Raw genomic sequence first — 16964 nt, 5'->3', positions numbered from 1 at the left:
TCAACTCTTGTACCAAGAAATGCAGTATCAATTAGAATCCATAGACCTTCTAGCCAGCCATCTTCAAATCAGAAGCCATTAAAGGATCATATGGTTGTTGGAAGGTACCAACAATTGACCCAGATTCCATCAAAATTTGATGACCAATGCCTATATGAAGATCATCAAGGACAGAAGTTTTAGTTGACTTCGACCACAATCAAGTCAAAAGCCTACGAACCCAATAGTGTTTAAGACTTGCATGTGACCAAGCTCACATATGCATATCAAGATGCAAATGGCAAAAAATACCAACAAGTTCATGTCCTTTTATAAACCTGTTCAGATAGCAAGATGGAGCTCAAAAGGTACACAAAGTTCAACATCAAAATATGTTATGAAGAGATAGATTCTTCTAGAAAGTACATTGCATCTTCTAAGATCAAAAGTTACCTAGACGTAGGCAGATAATGCAAAATAGTTGCAAGAAAAAGGTATAGTATCATAGCCAAACAAGCCAACATTGACTGAAGCAAAGTGATCAAAGCGAGGAAGTTGTAAAAAAAGTTCAACCTAGAGACACCAGCATAGTAAGAGAAGTCAGTACAAAAAGAAACCTTGAGAAGATCAAGTGCAACATTATTAGTGAGAAGATGAAGAAAATATGTCAAGAAAAGCAAAGCTAGAAGGCTTTTAGCTAGACAAGAACCTCATGTCTTTTTGCGCTTGGAAAAAGTGCGGCCAACCGCAACTAGAACATGCTCAAGAATTCATTAGCATATGTGAAAACAAATGAGTAGAATGCTGGGGAATCATTTCCACCACCACTCAAAGAGGTTCACCAAACCTCAAAGCTCAATTTTGTGTGATAAACACGGAGTTCAAACAAGATGCAATCTTCAAGGACAACCAAGAATGAATACTAGGGATGGTCACCGATGGAAGAAACCACAAATTCCTTGAGTACAATACAAGTGGAAATACTTGCCAAAATAGAGTTTATTAAAGATAATTCATCTCCAACCAACAAAACCATGATGAGCTTGAAGCAGACTAGGCAATGACAAGTGCATTGAAACACAACATGTAGCTACCGCAAGAGCTATTGAGAAGAAATCACCATCAAGACAAGAGTTCAAGGAAATTTAAGTTGCAAAGACCTAGGAAGTAGACCACCAAAACCAAGTTGTATTAATTGGGACCTAAGTAGAGCTTCATAATGGAAGTCCTAATGGAAAAGAAGATCTCAAATCACCTTCCGTAGAGACCTAGCTAGATCAAGATGAGACCATGGAAAAAGAAGAATACATGCCTTCAAAAAATCCACCAATGAGAATAGCTATAGTCCTTAGTAGTGCAAAAGGAGTTAGTGTCAGATGCAATGATCTACTAGATAAGGAAGCAAAGTGCAATCTGGTTTTGTAAAACATCCAAAGGATCCTTGAGATTACTCCATGCAAGCAAGATAGTAGAGTAATTATGGGTATGGCTACAAGTCAAGGAGAAATGGTTGCTACCTTTAGCATCCAAACTCATGAAAAGCAGGTAAAGTTTCAAGTAAAGCCTTCAAAATAAGGGCCTCCAGATGTTTCCCTTGGACATCAATGGTTTGAACACCACAAGAAATGCAAAGAAGATACAATGCTATTACTCTCTTTCCCAAGTGGTAGTAAGCAATAATTATAGGTACCACTATTGTGGATTTAGAGTTGCAAATGTCACAAGAACAATCAACACATTTGGCAGACAAAGGCAAAGCTAAATTGGACCTTTCGTTAACAAGCGTGAAAGATGTGACATCATATGCCTCTACATCAAAGAACCCTTATGGATCAGCTCCTTCAAGCAAATCAAGATCGAGAAACTCCCAGCTGATCCAAAGAAAACCTCTAGGGATCAACCTAGAAAAGTAAAGGTATATCATCCCAAGTACTCATTAAAGCATGAGAAAGTCGTTCAGGCTTGAGAGGGTGATGATCATGGCTTGTGCTATGGAGACAAAGTAGGTGGCCTTGTGAGGCCTTGTCAATATATCACACATGGTCGGGGCCTAGAGGAGATCTAGGCCCCACATTTGGGGTGTGGATCTCAGTCGTCTGATTTTTGAATGAAATAGGGTGAAGAAGGGGTGGGTAAACTAGGATGAAACGAGATGGTGATCGTTTGCCGTGCTAACATTGTCACCAACATGCACCATGATGGTGGTAGGGCTTTATGTGGCAACCAAGAGGTCTTGGGTTTGAGTCACAAGGCTGGTAAACAAGGGGTGAACAAGCTGGTAAACTAGGTGTGAATATAGGGTGAGTAAACTTGGGGTAAACTCGGAGCATTGTTTTTGCCCCTTGTTCATTGTGCCGATTGGAAGCTAGAGATCAAAGCCATGCATTCCCACTCAACCTGGGTCCTAGATCTCCTTTAGAGGGCTGACCCCGTGTGAGATAGTAACAAGGCTCATTAGGAAAAGTTGGACTTAATTTTGGGCCTTGTAAGAAATTCTATGTCAGCATAGAGAGAGATATTAGAAAGTCCCTATTTTCATTTTCCATATTTGTATTCCAAATATCCTAAAACCCTCCATATTGTAGGGTATGTTAATAAGAAACTCAAAAGGTGTTCAGGAAATGATAACTACGATGGTTTGGAATTGAATGTTAAATATCTCAATCTTCTGCATTTTTCAAAACTAAGACCTGCCACTAACGTCCTGCATCGAATGTCTTTTCTCCACCCCTTTTAAGTTTCCCTTGTTTGCACTCTTTCCTGTTTTGGCCTCTCCTTGTTCTGCTAGTCATTTTGATGCTGCCATCATCTCCTCATAGAAGTTCTTCCAGGAATCGGAGAGATGTGCATCATTTGCATATAGAGCTCCAATAAGAATATGAGCCCCTCAACAAGAAAAACAAGCAACACACCATTTTTGAAGCTTCAAAGGAGAAGTTTAGGACACATGGCAAGAAAAGTGTGGACCTTTGGGTTGATGGTAGAATGTATCCTAAGCATCCCATCACAAACTCAACTCCCCTCTCAAGGACATAACTTCATTGGTGAACTATGTGGGAGATGGCCATAATGATCTATACGGCTATACCAGGCACTTGGATACAAATAAAATTTGTGCTTGAAAAAAATTGTATAGCACTGTGCTCAACAACTCAAAGGCAACAACGACATCATCACAGAGCTTACACAAAAGCTTAGAGAAAAAGAAAATGTGTTGGGTCCACGACAAAGAAAAAGAAGACTACGGGACATTGAGCATCTAAAGGTTGGCTCAGGGGAATTAAGAGAAGAGTTTGAGCCATCAAGTAAGTTCATCTAATTCCATATGATCTTTGTCTTGTATCTTACTCTTGACTTGCTTGCCTAGATCGTTGCTTCACCCCAAGAAAGATGTTGAGCGCAACACACCCACTTCGTTTGCTCCATATGTCCTCATATTGAAACAAAAAATGTTGCTGGGCTGTTGCACGACAAGCGCTATGGCAAGATCACTGCCAAACAAATTGACAATATTTTGAAAGAGAATCATCTTCCTGCATAGGATGTTCAGTCTATTTTGGATGAAGATGGTATTTTAAATAAAGGATATTTTGCAATTTTTAGATATGTAATGTTATGTGCATTCTCTCACACCATAAGGGGAATCAACTGACTGGACTCTATCCTTTTTAGGTCCATGCAAAAACAAGGTAAGAAGTTTCACCTGAAGCACATACTGTTGCCAAACCCTTTATCCATTTAGAAGGTGCTGCAAACCATGAAGAGCCCTTTCCACATTGAATCAGCATATGGATCACCAATAGGGGAGGAAGTGGTTTATGAAAAGTACAACAATATTTTTTATGATTTGATTGCTCTACAAACATACATTGTATAACTGCTTGAAGTTACTCCCCAGGAATGCAATGATAGTCTTAGTTTGTGATTAAAATAAATGAGTGTGAGCTTGTGAAGGAGACTAAGGTTGAGCAAGTCACATTAACACTAATGAATAGAACACTGGATAAAAGCATTACAGTTGACAATCCTAGAAACTTTAGCGTGCAATCTAAAAATAATATATTCCTTCTTGCCACATTCAAGGTGTTTTGGAAAAATGACTAGCTTGGATAGCTCACTTTGCGTGTGCAGTTGAACTCACTAAAAATCTCTATCACAGGTGCCTGCAGAGAACTTTGATATATTGAATTGATTTTTTCATCAAATAAGCATCCCTCAAGTAATAAGTGAACTGAGAAATGGAAAGACACTGGATGTTTATGACATGGGATCCTACACAATGGAGTGGCATATGGATGGAGATATGAAGACCTTGAAGTGTATGTACAACATCTCCAAAGGAGAAACAAGCAAAAGCCCTTGCATATACTGCATGGGAGGAGTCCATAGCCTTGAAAAATGGTATTGGAGAGAACTAGACAAGCTACAAGACCCTAACTTTTGGCCAGTGTTGGACATCCCACTAGCTAGGGTTCACATATGCACAATGCATGCACTTTGCAGGATCATTGAGAAACTCATGTTCGTCTACATTTGTTTTGCTTGGACCACTCGGTCCGCATATGCAAAGCAGAGGGCTATCTTTGCTTTAGAAATATTTTTCTCAGTTATGGGCCTGCATGGAGGGCATGTAATGATAGAGTATGATGAGAAGTGGTCTAAGAATGGTTGGGACACTTTGAAGAGGCTCTCTATTGGTGGTGTGAAAGCTGGGCTCTTCCTGCCAATGCAGACAAATGGCAGACAACATAAAAGCCAAAGTGCACAAGAAAGGCAAGCATTGAGGTGGAAAAATCTCCACAATGCAATGACATGCCCTGGTTTGCGAGGCAGTATGGCATCTTGGATATCCGGTCTACACAAGGCATGGAGAAAACTCACTATCAAGATCGTACTTGTTATTTCAGCCACACCCATCATAGAGGTGGTACAGACAAAGACAATAGATTGGAGGAACTAAATCAATGGACTTATTGCAAACTTATGCACAGTTCACTCTTCATTGAGAAATGTTACACAATATTCTGTGTTTTTGGCCCTTTATGAGTGATCCTCTATCAAGAGACAAAGGCACATTTAGGTCAGGCACTATTGTCTTAGTCTCTACTTTAGTTTGGGAGGTATCTTCTGTAGTAGCTAGGATTGTCGCTTATTGCAAAATAGAGCGTGCTTGTCGTACGCCAATAATTGGCCAGGGTTTGTGATTTTACATGCTAGACCATATGCTACTTGCTTCTCCAGAAGCATAATCTTGTGGGTATTCCATCTGATGAGGTCGCCTCCTAGATATCTAGATAGGGTCTTCAAGGTCATCAAAGGTAGCTCATTGTTATCATCGGAGAAGGAGAATGGAAGACCAGAAAACTTGGATAGCTCAAATTCTTCAAATATTGGCCAAGGGAGAAATTCTTTCCTAAGTCTCCCATGCTTCGTGTGCAAGGACAAGGGATGAAGTTATCGTCATAAACAACCAGTTTTTGCGAGCAATTTATAGCAAGTATTATTACATATAAAAGAAGTGTTGATCCATACACAACTACAAAAGAAAAGAAAAATTCACCTTATGATTTTTATCTTCCTCAAGTAGTGCTTCACTCCATAAGTTGATGGCACTGTCCACATTGGGTGATGCCCTGGACGTTGAGGCCAATGAGGACGTTGATGAATTGGTTTTTCCCATGTTTGTTATTCTCAGCTTTTCTTGCACTGCCTTGAACTCCTCTTCCATTGGAAGTGTCACCTCACACTTGGCTACATCATTGTAGATAATTGCAAGTGCACTTTGTGGACCTACAAACTCACCTTCTGACACATGGGCATCTATCATAGAGTACTTGCATGCTCAGGGTCTATGATGGAATCATGATTTTCTAGATTTTGTGGCACTATGGTGAGGCAATAGTCTGTTAGGGTCTAGGTCCCGTGGCCGAGTGCCCACCCACTTACTCTATTCTTTGGTTATAATGGAAATAAGGAGAGAGATAGGTTTACTCTCTAGAGCTCCACCCACAAGATTGTGTATGCTCATCATCCCCTTCCCCTTCTCTCCTTCTCGCTCATGCAATTCACATCTTGCAACCTACCAAGTGGTATCAGAGCCCAGGAACCCCAATCCTTGGCTACCCAGCTTGTGCAACAATCTCAAATTGAACAAGGGGATGACCTTTGGAAAGATTTGCAGGTTTTGAAAAAATTAGGTAAGGCTTGAGCAATAGAGGTCTTGACCAAGGAGGACTTGAAGGTCAACATGCTTAAGCAAGGCAAGGTAAGTTGACATTCAGCTTGCAGTAAGGCCATTGGATGCTTGGAAAACAAAGTGAGCAACAGGGCTTGTGAGTAGAAGAGCACCGAGAAGATTAGAAATCTTGAAGGACTCAATGCTTGCAATTGAGCACAACAGAGTCGGAAACAAAATTATTTTGAAGCTTTTCTAAGACTTGAAACAAAATTGGGGAGTATTGAGGTCAGGCAGTGCCAAGCAGTAGGTGAAAAATCAACAGAGAGAGAGAAACACGATAGCGAGGAAGCCCTTGGCAATGCTGTCATCTCTCTCTCTCTCTCTCTCTCTCTCTCACACACACACACACACACACACACACACACACACACACACACACACACACACACACACACACACACACACACACACACACACACAATATATGGAACACAGTATCTGTCAAATACCCCGTGATATTATGCACACACAACCACACACTAACACATGCTTACATAATACCATTAGAGTAAAAGAGGCAAGTTTTTGTAACAGGCTTATACTAATTTGCTAAACATGACACAAGTGACAACCTCATTAGCAGAAAAATGATAGAAGGATGGATGCCTCCAAAGCAAGACGCACTGATGGATTTTAAAGCCACCCCCCCCCCCCCTTTTCCTTCTTATATTCTGGCATGGAAAAGCCCTTTATTTTTTAATTTGTTTGGAATTCTCCAGAAGCATGTACAATCCTTGAATAAATCAAGTTTTCACTGGCATCAAGTATGAAAGTCCTACAAAACAAGAGTTTCTTTTAGCACTTAGCACTTGAGCGACGGATACACTGGCACAAGAAAAATATATAGGCGTGGTTAGTACACAAACACATTTATTCAGTTACATGAATTATTCCCAAACCATATCAGTAATTGGTTATTTTCACATCGATGGGTACATGGATCCAAGAGGAACTACCGACGAAATAGCAATTCACAGTGTAACGAGTGAATTTTACAATAGTCAGCATGTTTATGTAAAAAATAGTTTTTTTTATAAAAATACTTTGCTGATATCAAGTTAAAACTTGGTAGTGTTTCAACCTTTCTACAATGTTAATAAGATTTTGATAAAGCCAAAAGATATGGTTGGCAAACTCTCTAAATAAAGCAAGCAACTAGTGGCACCGGATGCCAACGCTGGCAGGTTGATGCTACATATGGACTTAAAGGCACCATAAGCCAACATTGGTAGGCTATGCTGCATATAGCCTTAACAACATTGCACACTAACACTGCTTATAAAAGCAGGTAGCACAAAGAGAGTCAATCGCAGACACCATCTCTCATACACACCATCTTGCAAGCGGTGGTGATATTGCAAAGCTAACACACAGACACACACACACACACACACACACACACACACACACAAACACACACACACACAGTACATGAACCATGCACTAGCAAAACCATCATCTGTATCTCCTAACAAGTGATAGCACAAGCAAAGGCAGGAAGCCCTGTGTGGTGGGGTACGTCCACTCATGAAACACACGAAACACACTCCAAGGCAAAGAGAATCATTGCAAGCTAGTCGGACTGTCTGATTGTGTAACACAGCAAGGTAAAAACAACGTTTTTTTGGGTATTTTACAAGATATATAAAACTAAATGCACATGAGTACATGCACTCGGCGTACCATAATTCTGATGAGTAAAGTAGCCGAGCTAGAGCAATCACTGTGTGATATGCATAATAACCTCTGTATATTGTTAGTTTACCATAGTAAACACATTAGAGCAATGTGTTTAGAGCAATGTATACACAAGCACATGCATGCTCACTTCCTGTTTTTGTAGAACAACCATGGTACGATTTATGCACGCACACACACACACACACACACACACACACACACACACACACACACGCATGAGCATACGGGACGGCATTACACATAAGAGGGAACTCACCAACAAGGTAACATACAATCAAGCACATACAAGCATATGCATATTGTACGTAGAGCAGTAAAAAAACAGAGTATTAAGCAAAAATTCTGTTTTGGGTACCATTTTTGGAATAGTTTTGATACACTAACAAAGGGGAAGCTGTCTTTGTGATAATAGTACTTGCAAGAATACAAATGACAACAACAAATACGGTTTAGGTAACAAAAATCCATACTGTTTTGAGTACATGCATATGTTTCCTTTATACCAAACTAAATGTAATAAGTTTCTAGAAGTAGCAATGTTAGATACTTTGAATAAAAAGTAGCATAAATAAGTAATTAAGATATAGCATGTGGGCTATACAAACCTCCTATGAGGATAAACAGATACAAAGAGTACTTATTGATTTTTTTGAAAAAATAGTAATAATACAAAGGAAATGCTGCTGAATTTTTTGCAAGATAGGATATAAATACATGACAACACAAGATAGTAACACTCTAGTGGTTTTTTTTAAAGCACTTAAGTATATGTACCATGGTAAACAAAAATGTTGAAACACAAAAAAGAGAGTGTATGACAGCCTCCTATGAGGATATTTGTCATTATGTATGAAGGTTTTTTTTGAAAATAGAAAGGTTTTACAAACAAAATGCTACCAAAATTTTCACAAATTCAATATACTTAAAAAAGTAGATTGGAAAAATGACTGTACATACCATAGAGATAGAGGTGCCTTTAAGACAACATCAAGTATAGTATGTAAGAACATTAAGCTCACGTGTGTAACCATTGTTGACAAACCGAAGTACAGGTAGACAACTAGGATGAGCATCACTCGAGATATATTTAAGCTACAACAGATTCGGGACAAGCTCATGGCAACACATGAAGGGAAAAAGAGAACCGAACCATTAGCAATTAGAGACCCTATCTCCAAGCCGTGTAAACCCATAAAAAATTTCACATACCGTAATCGACCCTACTTACATAGACAAGCAAAAGAAAACATAAGATATGATTAGGAGTATGGTTGGGGTCTAGGGTGTGACAACAATAACAAGCAGTGGGGATTGCTTGATATACCTGTCACCCATTTAGTGCAAATTAATTCTAATTAATTGTACTTGTGTTTGGTTGGTAGGTAAAGATCCCTGCTCTCATCTGGTAGGAGTTCTGGATTTAACTCCTACTTTGTCATGTATCAAAGTATCTTGTAACGTACTTTTTATCAAGAAATTGTTCTATGTTTTGTTCTATACACAATGTGGTTTTGCAAGCAGTATTTAAGTTTATCAGTATATGGTTCTGAAAGATGGGATTTTTAAATTCAAACACACACAAAATTTCACAGGATACCTTTGGTTGGGTATCCATCATATAGCGAGAAAACTTAATACTAGAATGAGTATGCTTATTATTGGTATGTGCATAATTCGAATTGTTTGTATAATATTTATATGGTAATTGATTCAGGCTTTTTGGATTCCATCTCTCACCCGTTTGGATATGGTATAGAAGAGGACATTCCGATCCCACCAATTGCTACGCAATGTATTATTTCTTGTTTCAAAGGGGTGGAAATTTTGGTAGAATTCCACCAAAAATTGCTTGATTTTGAGAAACAAGATATAATCACCCACTCTATATCTTTCTTGAACACAACCTCTGTCAATGACTGGCTCTCTCTACTAATTCTTTCTAGAAAAGAGAAGGATAAACTTATGGAGGCATTTAGTGCCTTCCTAGCCAAATTACCCATTATTGATGCACAAGATAACTCATATCTTGATTTTTATTTCATCTCTCTACCCTCTATTGCGAACAAGTTATATTTCATCAATAACCTCCCTGCTGTCCCCATAGAAATTAAGCACTCAGAAAAAGTTATCAATCCCCTTCTAGATCTTGATCTTCTTGAAGAACAAGACAAAGAAGCACTCAACTTTTTAGCGGATGCAAACAGTCTATCCCCAGAAAGAGCAGTTTCTAAACTCTTTTTAGAAGTTATCCCACTATTACCACCCAGGCAAGTGGAATTGGATGCTATCCAACTTGAACACAAGCTATGGGACTATGAATATTGAACCATCGGGCACCTTCTACAATTGCCTCTCTAGGTTTGCTTTGTAGCATACCTACGGACATTGTAGAGCAATGCAAAACCGTTGCATTACATGCTAAACATCTCTTATCACAAGATTTTCTCTTCGAGCTCAAGCATGTCAAATTATCCGACGTGGATGGTAAGAAATGTCCAAACTCCGCAATCATTGCTCGCACCAAGGGATTGTCTCTTATGGACAGAGCAAAGGATCAAAAAAGGTTTCTGAGAAACTGTTGAAATTCTTATCGACCCTTCCTCAAATGTCAATGCAAAAGAACTGATACAAATTCCATTTGTTCCTCTTCAATCATTTGGTTTGACCAATTTTTATGGTACGTATTTCAGAATCTACCAAGATTCTTTCAATTGTCATCAGGACCGGCACAAGTGTATCCCTTTATAGCTTGGGTAGCCTCATTCCCAACAGAATAAAGGCATGCTGTAATCATTTATTATCAGTTTCATGAGTATATGCTAGAAGTAGCTAAAGGGCTGGTACTATACACACCACGGATGCAACTTCTTCAAAAGCTACACAACACACCAGTGTCCAACACAATTGAAACCTTACTCAAACCTCCAAAAGGTAAGGAACAATTAAAGAAGATCACACTTACACCAAATAGTATGGCGTCAACAAGCAAGAAACCAAGGCAATTTAGAGGATCGAAAAACTATGGAGATACTCCTAAGGCACTTGAATACTCAAATTTTGAAGACCAGGTACGCTCACTTAGTATCAGAAATAATGGTTTACTACATCTTGAACGTAATAGTCGGATGCATGGAAGATTTATTCACATATTGTTTTGCAACAAATATATGGACTTTATCAACCCTAAATTATTTTTTCAAACAATGATTAATGATTTTCACATCAATAATGATTTAGAAAAAATGAGGATATGTTTTCGTTGGAAGTATACCAATAACCTAAACCATACTCTTTACAAACCAAATTTGGTGTTTGCCCAAGAGTTTGATGAAACACAACCATGTGGGTGCTTAGCTCATAAACGATTCTCCAAATTTTTAGTTAACTTAGAACCCTTTGGAAAACATGTAACCACCATAGACCATAACATAGCTATGCATAAAATCTTCCAAGAATTTATCAGAAAAGGTCTAAACCACATTCCATTAGTACCTATAAACCCTATGTCAATAGTAAGCAAACTTAGCAAAGTATGGAAGACTTTATGCACCATTTTAGGATGTGAAAACAGTAAATCTCATTACAATTATATCCGAAGTGTGGTTAATGAGACCTTTTTTCATAAATTCCCTTATCATAGGCAAAATCAAACTCCATGGTACAAAAACATAGACCTAATGGATGAAATTCAATACATCTTACAATACTTATTTATTTGTGGACTAGATAAAACAACACAAACCCCAAAACTTATACAAATGGCAGCAAGAAGAAGATTAGAAACCCCTGAATTCTGTCTTCTCTCCTTCAGTGAAGATGAAATATGTCAAGCCGTAGGCTCTTATACCCAGGAAATCGGGTTAGAGACACCATTAGAATATTCACTCCCATATCTTATGGGAAATTTTAAAATTCACAAAATGGATTTTAGATGGATCACTAATGCACATAACTGTGTATTTACTCCTACTACAACCATAATCAGTAAAGTACTCAAAGGAGTAATATAGGGATTTATAGAGTACACTGAAATCATACATAAAAACCTAAAAAGTTTTTCTGGGACACAACCAATGGGTATTGGATGATCAATAATCAATATGATTTTTTGATAAACTTACCTGAACGTATCACAGACATTCATTCATTTGACATAACATTGTGCTATGAGGCTATCCCTCATAAAGGCAAACATGGATTGCTTGAAGTACTAGATAACATTATTAAACTCATAAAAAATCTGAAATATCTTGGCTTTAAGAAAAACCGCAAGCAGACGGTGCTTACCAAAACAAAAAATGAAGTTGTCTGGACATTTGAATATCTACACAATATTAATGAATTTGTCCTTGATAATTGCTTTACCAAATTAGGCAAACATATTTATCGACAAGAGAAAGGTATACCAATGGGGTACAATTGCTCTCCACTATGGTGTGATTTGTATTTGGCATGGTTTGAGATAGAATACATAAAAAAATTATCGCGTCTTGCACGGTATGATATAATAAAATCATTCTTATATTCATGGAGATAAATGGATGATTTGTTTTTTGCTAATAATACCTTTATTTTGCAATGTTTAAACCACAAAAAACCATTGTCCCATGAGGACCCTTTTACTATTTAGAAATTATTGGGATAAAAGCTACAGACAAGGAAAACCAAGTTACATATCTGAGTACACATATCCAATTATGTGAACTAATGGAAGGGCAGTATGTTATATACACTACATGGAAAAAAGACAAATTACCGTGTCCCAACGTATCATTTATACATGCAACCAGTAATATATGAAAAAGGATGGCATATAATGTATGCATATCACAGCTGCTTCCCATACTATACAATGCATCCCAAGAGTCATATGTGGTAACAGATTTAAATAAGGTTATTTCTATGTTTGAAGATAATGGTTTCAAAAAAGAAAACATTGTTACATGTATTGCTAACTTCATTGAAGAAAATAAATTTCCTGGCATTAGATTTACCATCAATACTCTAAAACATAGAATTGGTAGAGGATAGGTCCACTTGGTGGCCTATCCTCCACCAAGTGCACCTTTTCTCAGGGATGGGGGAGGGCCACACACACACACACACACACACACACACACAATATATGGAACACGATATATGTCAAATACCCCGTGATATTATGCACACACAACCACACACTAACACATGCTTACATAATACCATTAAAGAAAAAGATGCAACTTTTTGTAACAGGCTTATACTAATTTGCTAAACATGACAGGCGACAACCTCATTAGCAGAAGAATGATAGAAGGACGGATGCCTCCAAAGCAGGACGCAATGATGGATTTTAAAGCCAACCCCCCCCCCCCCCCCCCCCCCCCCCTTTTTTTTTTTTTCCTTCTTACGTTCAGGCATGGAAAAGCCCTTTATTTTTTAATTTGTTTGGAATTCTCCAGAAGCATGTACAATCCTTGAATAAATCAAGTTTTCAGTGGCATCAAGTATGAAAGTCCTATAGAACAAGAGTTTCTTTTAGCACTTGAGCGACGATACATTGGCACAAGAAAAATATACAAGCGTGGTTAGTACACAAACACATTTTTTCAGCTACACAATTATTCCCAAACCACATCAATAATTGGTTATATTCACATTGATGGGTACATGGACCCAAGGGGAACTACCGACGCAGTAGAAATTCACAGTGTAACGAGTGCTTTTTACAATAGTCGGCATGTTTACGTAAAAAATGTTTTTTTAAAAAAATACTTTACCGATATCAAGTTAAAAACTTGGTAGTGTTTCAACCTTTCTACAATGATAATAAGATTTTAATAAAGCCAAAAGATATGGTTGGCAAACTCTCTAAATAAAGCAAGCAACTAGTGGCACTGGATGCCAACGCTAGCATGTTGATGCTACATATGGCCTTAAAGACACTGCAAGCCAATATTGGTAAGCTATGCTGCATAGAGCCTTAACAACACCGCACGCTAACACTGCTTATAAAAGTAGGCAGTGCAAAGAGAGTCAATCGCATACACCATCGCTCATACACACCATCTCGCAAGCTGTGGCGATATTGCAAAGCTAACACACACACACACACACACACACACACACACACACACACACACACACACACACACACACACCAAGGCTGCAGTACACACACACACACGGTACATGAACCATGCACTAGCGAAACCATCATCTATATCTCCTAACAAGTGATAGCGCAAGCAAAGGCAGGAAGCCCTGTGTGGCAGGGTACGTCCACTCACAAAACACACTCCAAGGCAAAGAGAATCGTTGCAAGCCAGTCGGAATGTCTGATTGTGCAACGCAAAACAACATTTTTTGGGTATTTTACAAGATATATAAAACTAAATGCACATGAGTACATGCACTCAGTGTACCATAATACTAATGAGTAAAGTAGCCGAACCAGAGCAAGCACTGTGTGATACGCATAATAACCTCTGTATATTGTTAGTTTTCCATAACAAACACATTAGTTTAAAGCAATATATACACAAGCACATGCATGCTCACTTCCTGTTTTTGTAAAAAACCATGGTATGATTTATGCACACACACACACACACATAGATATACACATGAGCATACGGGACATAATTACACATAAGAGGGAACTCACCAACAAGGTAACATACAGTCAAGCACATACAAGCATATGCATATTGTACATAGAGCAGTAAAAAAACACAATATTAGGCAAAAATTCTTTTTTGGATACCATTTTTGGAACAATTTCGATACAGTAACGAAGGGGAAGCCGTCTTTGTGATAATAGTACTTGCAAGAATACAAATGACAACAACAAAAACGATTCAAGTAACAAAAATTCATAATGTTTTGAGTACATGCATATGTTTCCTTTATACCAAACTAAATGTAATAAGTTTCTAGAAGTAGCAATGTCAGATACTTTGAATAAAAAGTAGCAGAAATAAGTAATTAAGATATAGCATGTGGGCTATACAAACCTCCTGTGAGGATAAACAGATACAAAGAGTACTTATTGGTTTTTTTGAAAAAAAAAAAAATAATACAAAGGAAATGCTGATGAAATTTTTGCAAGATAGGATATAAATACATAACAACACAAGATAGTAACACTCTAGTGGTTTTTATAAAGCACTTAAGTATATGTACCATGGTAAACAAAAATGTTGAAACACAAAAAGAGAGAGTATGATAGCCTCCTGTGAGGATATTTGTCATTATGTACGAAGGTTTTTTTTGAAAAAAGAAAGGTTTTACAAACAAAATGCTGCCAAAATTTTCACAAATTCAATATACTTAAAAAAGTAGATTGGAAAAATGATTGTACATACCATAGAGATAGAGGTGCCTTTAAGACAACATCAAGTATAGTATGTAGGAATATTAAGCTCACGTGTGTAACCATTGTTGACAAACAGGAGTACAGGCAGACAACTAGGATGAGCATCACTTGAGATATATTTAAGCTACAATAGATTTGGGACAAGCTCATGGCAGCACATAAAGGGGAAAAGAGAACCAAAACAATAGCAATTAGAGACCCTATCTCCAAGCCGTGTAAACCCATAAAAACTTTCACAGACCGTAATCGACCCTACTTACATAGACAAACAAAAGAAAACATAAGATATGATTAGGAGTATGGTTGGCGTCCAGGGTGTGATAGCAATAACAAGCAGTGGGGATTGCTTGATATACATGTCACCTATTTAGTAAAAATTAATTCTAATTAATTGTACTTGTGGTTGGTTGGCAGGTAAAGATCCCTACTCTCATATGGTAGGAGTTATGGCTTTAACTCCTAATTTGTCATAAGTATCTTGTAATGTACTGTTTTATCAAGAAATTGTTCTATATTTGGTTCTATACACAATGTGCTTTTGCATGAAGTATTTAAGTTTAACAGTATATGGTTTTGAACGATGGGATTTTTAAGTTCGAACACACACACACACACACACACACACACACACACACACACACACACACACACACACACACACACACACACACACACACACACACACACACACACACACACACACACACACACAATTCTCTGTTGTTGAGCTTGTCATTTCGGCCTCATTCATCAAAGTCTGCAAGTTTTTTGATAGAGAGTAGCGAGTTCAATATCTTTTTAGAAAATCTCAAGCTCACACACTATATTGTATGCAAGAGCACCAGAGGCCTCGAGAGTGCAGCAGTGCACACACTTGAGCCCAAAAAATGCCCCCCAACTCCTGGATTCCCCGCTCTAAATTGTGTGAGAGAAAAAGCCCAGCTTTGAGAGTGAGAGAGCTGTGAGGGAGAGAGAGTGAGCGAGTGAGAAAAAGAGAGAACATGATTTATCGACATCGGCAAGACTCTCGTTCGGCGGCGGGAGTCGGCCTCAACATCGGCGATTAGAGCCATTTTGACATTGACTTCAGAGTTTTGTGCCAATTCACATCAATTTGGCACCGATGGTCCTTTCCCACCACAAAAGACTCCCTCGACGACCACAACACCATTCTTGCACATTACGCGGTGAATTTTTGACATGCGACCTCGACACTAGTGTCCTTGCGGACGATCATTTTCCCATGGATGGTTGTCCTTGCGACATGCGCAGGTGAGGTACCTCTACCATAGAGGAGTGACACCCGGTATCGGTACCAAGTGCACAACTACTCTGCGACATGCGCAGGTGAGGTACCTCTACCATAGAGGAGTGACACCCGGTATCGGTACCAAGTGCACAACTACAACACCGTTTTGGCTTCGACCACCTTTGGCAGCTACTTGACTAGCACATTTCCATCCGGTGGTGGATATCGGCACGTATCTACACTGACACACATGTTACAAGGGGCTTTTGAGCCCGTTTACACATAGCTTCTCCAAGTTTCCAAACACTTACAAACACATTACCTTTTAGGCAATTGAAAATCATTTTGGTAGCAGTTTGTTTGCAGACAGATGCATTGATAGATGCATGTTCTTTTGAGCACACCTAGTGCTAATGAGCTCTTTTGAGTACAGATATCCC

The sequence above is a fragment of the Adiantum capillus-veneris genome, chromosome 1 (assembly GCF_014529385.1).
Source record: "Adiantum capillus-veneris isolate H3 chromosome 1, ASM1452938v2, whole genome shotgun sequence".
Taxonomy (NCBI): domain Eukaryota; kingdom Viridiplantae; phylum Streptophyta; class Polypodiopsida; order Polypodiales; family Pteridaceae; genus Adiantum; species Adiantum capillus-veneris.
The sequence above is the reverse complement of the archived record's forward strand: the minus strand, read 5'-3'. Positions refer to the sequence as shown.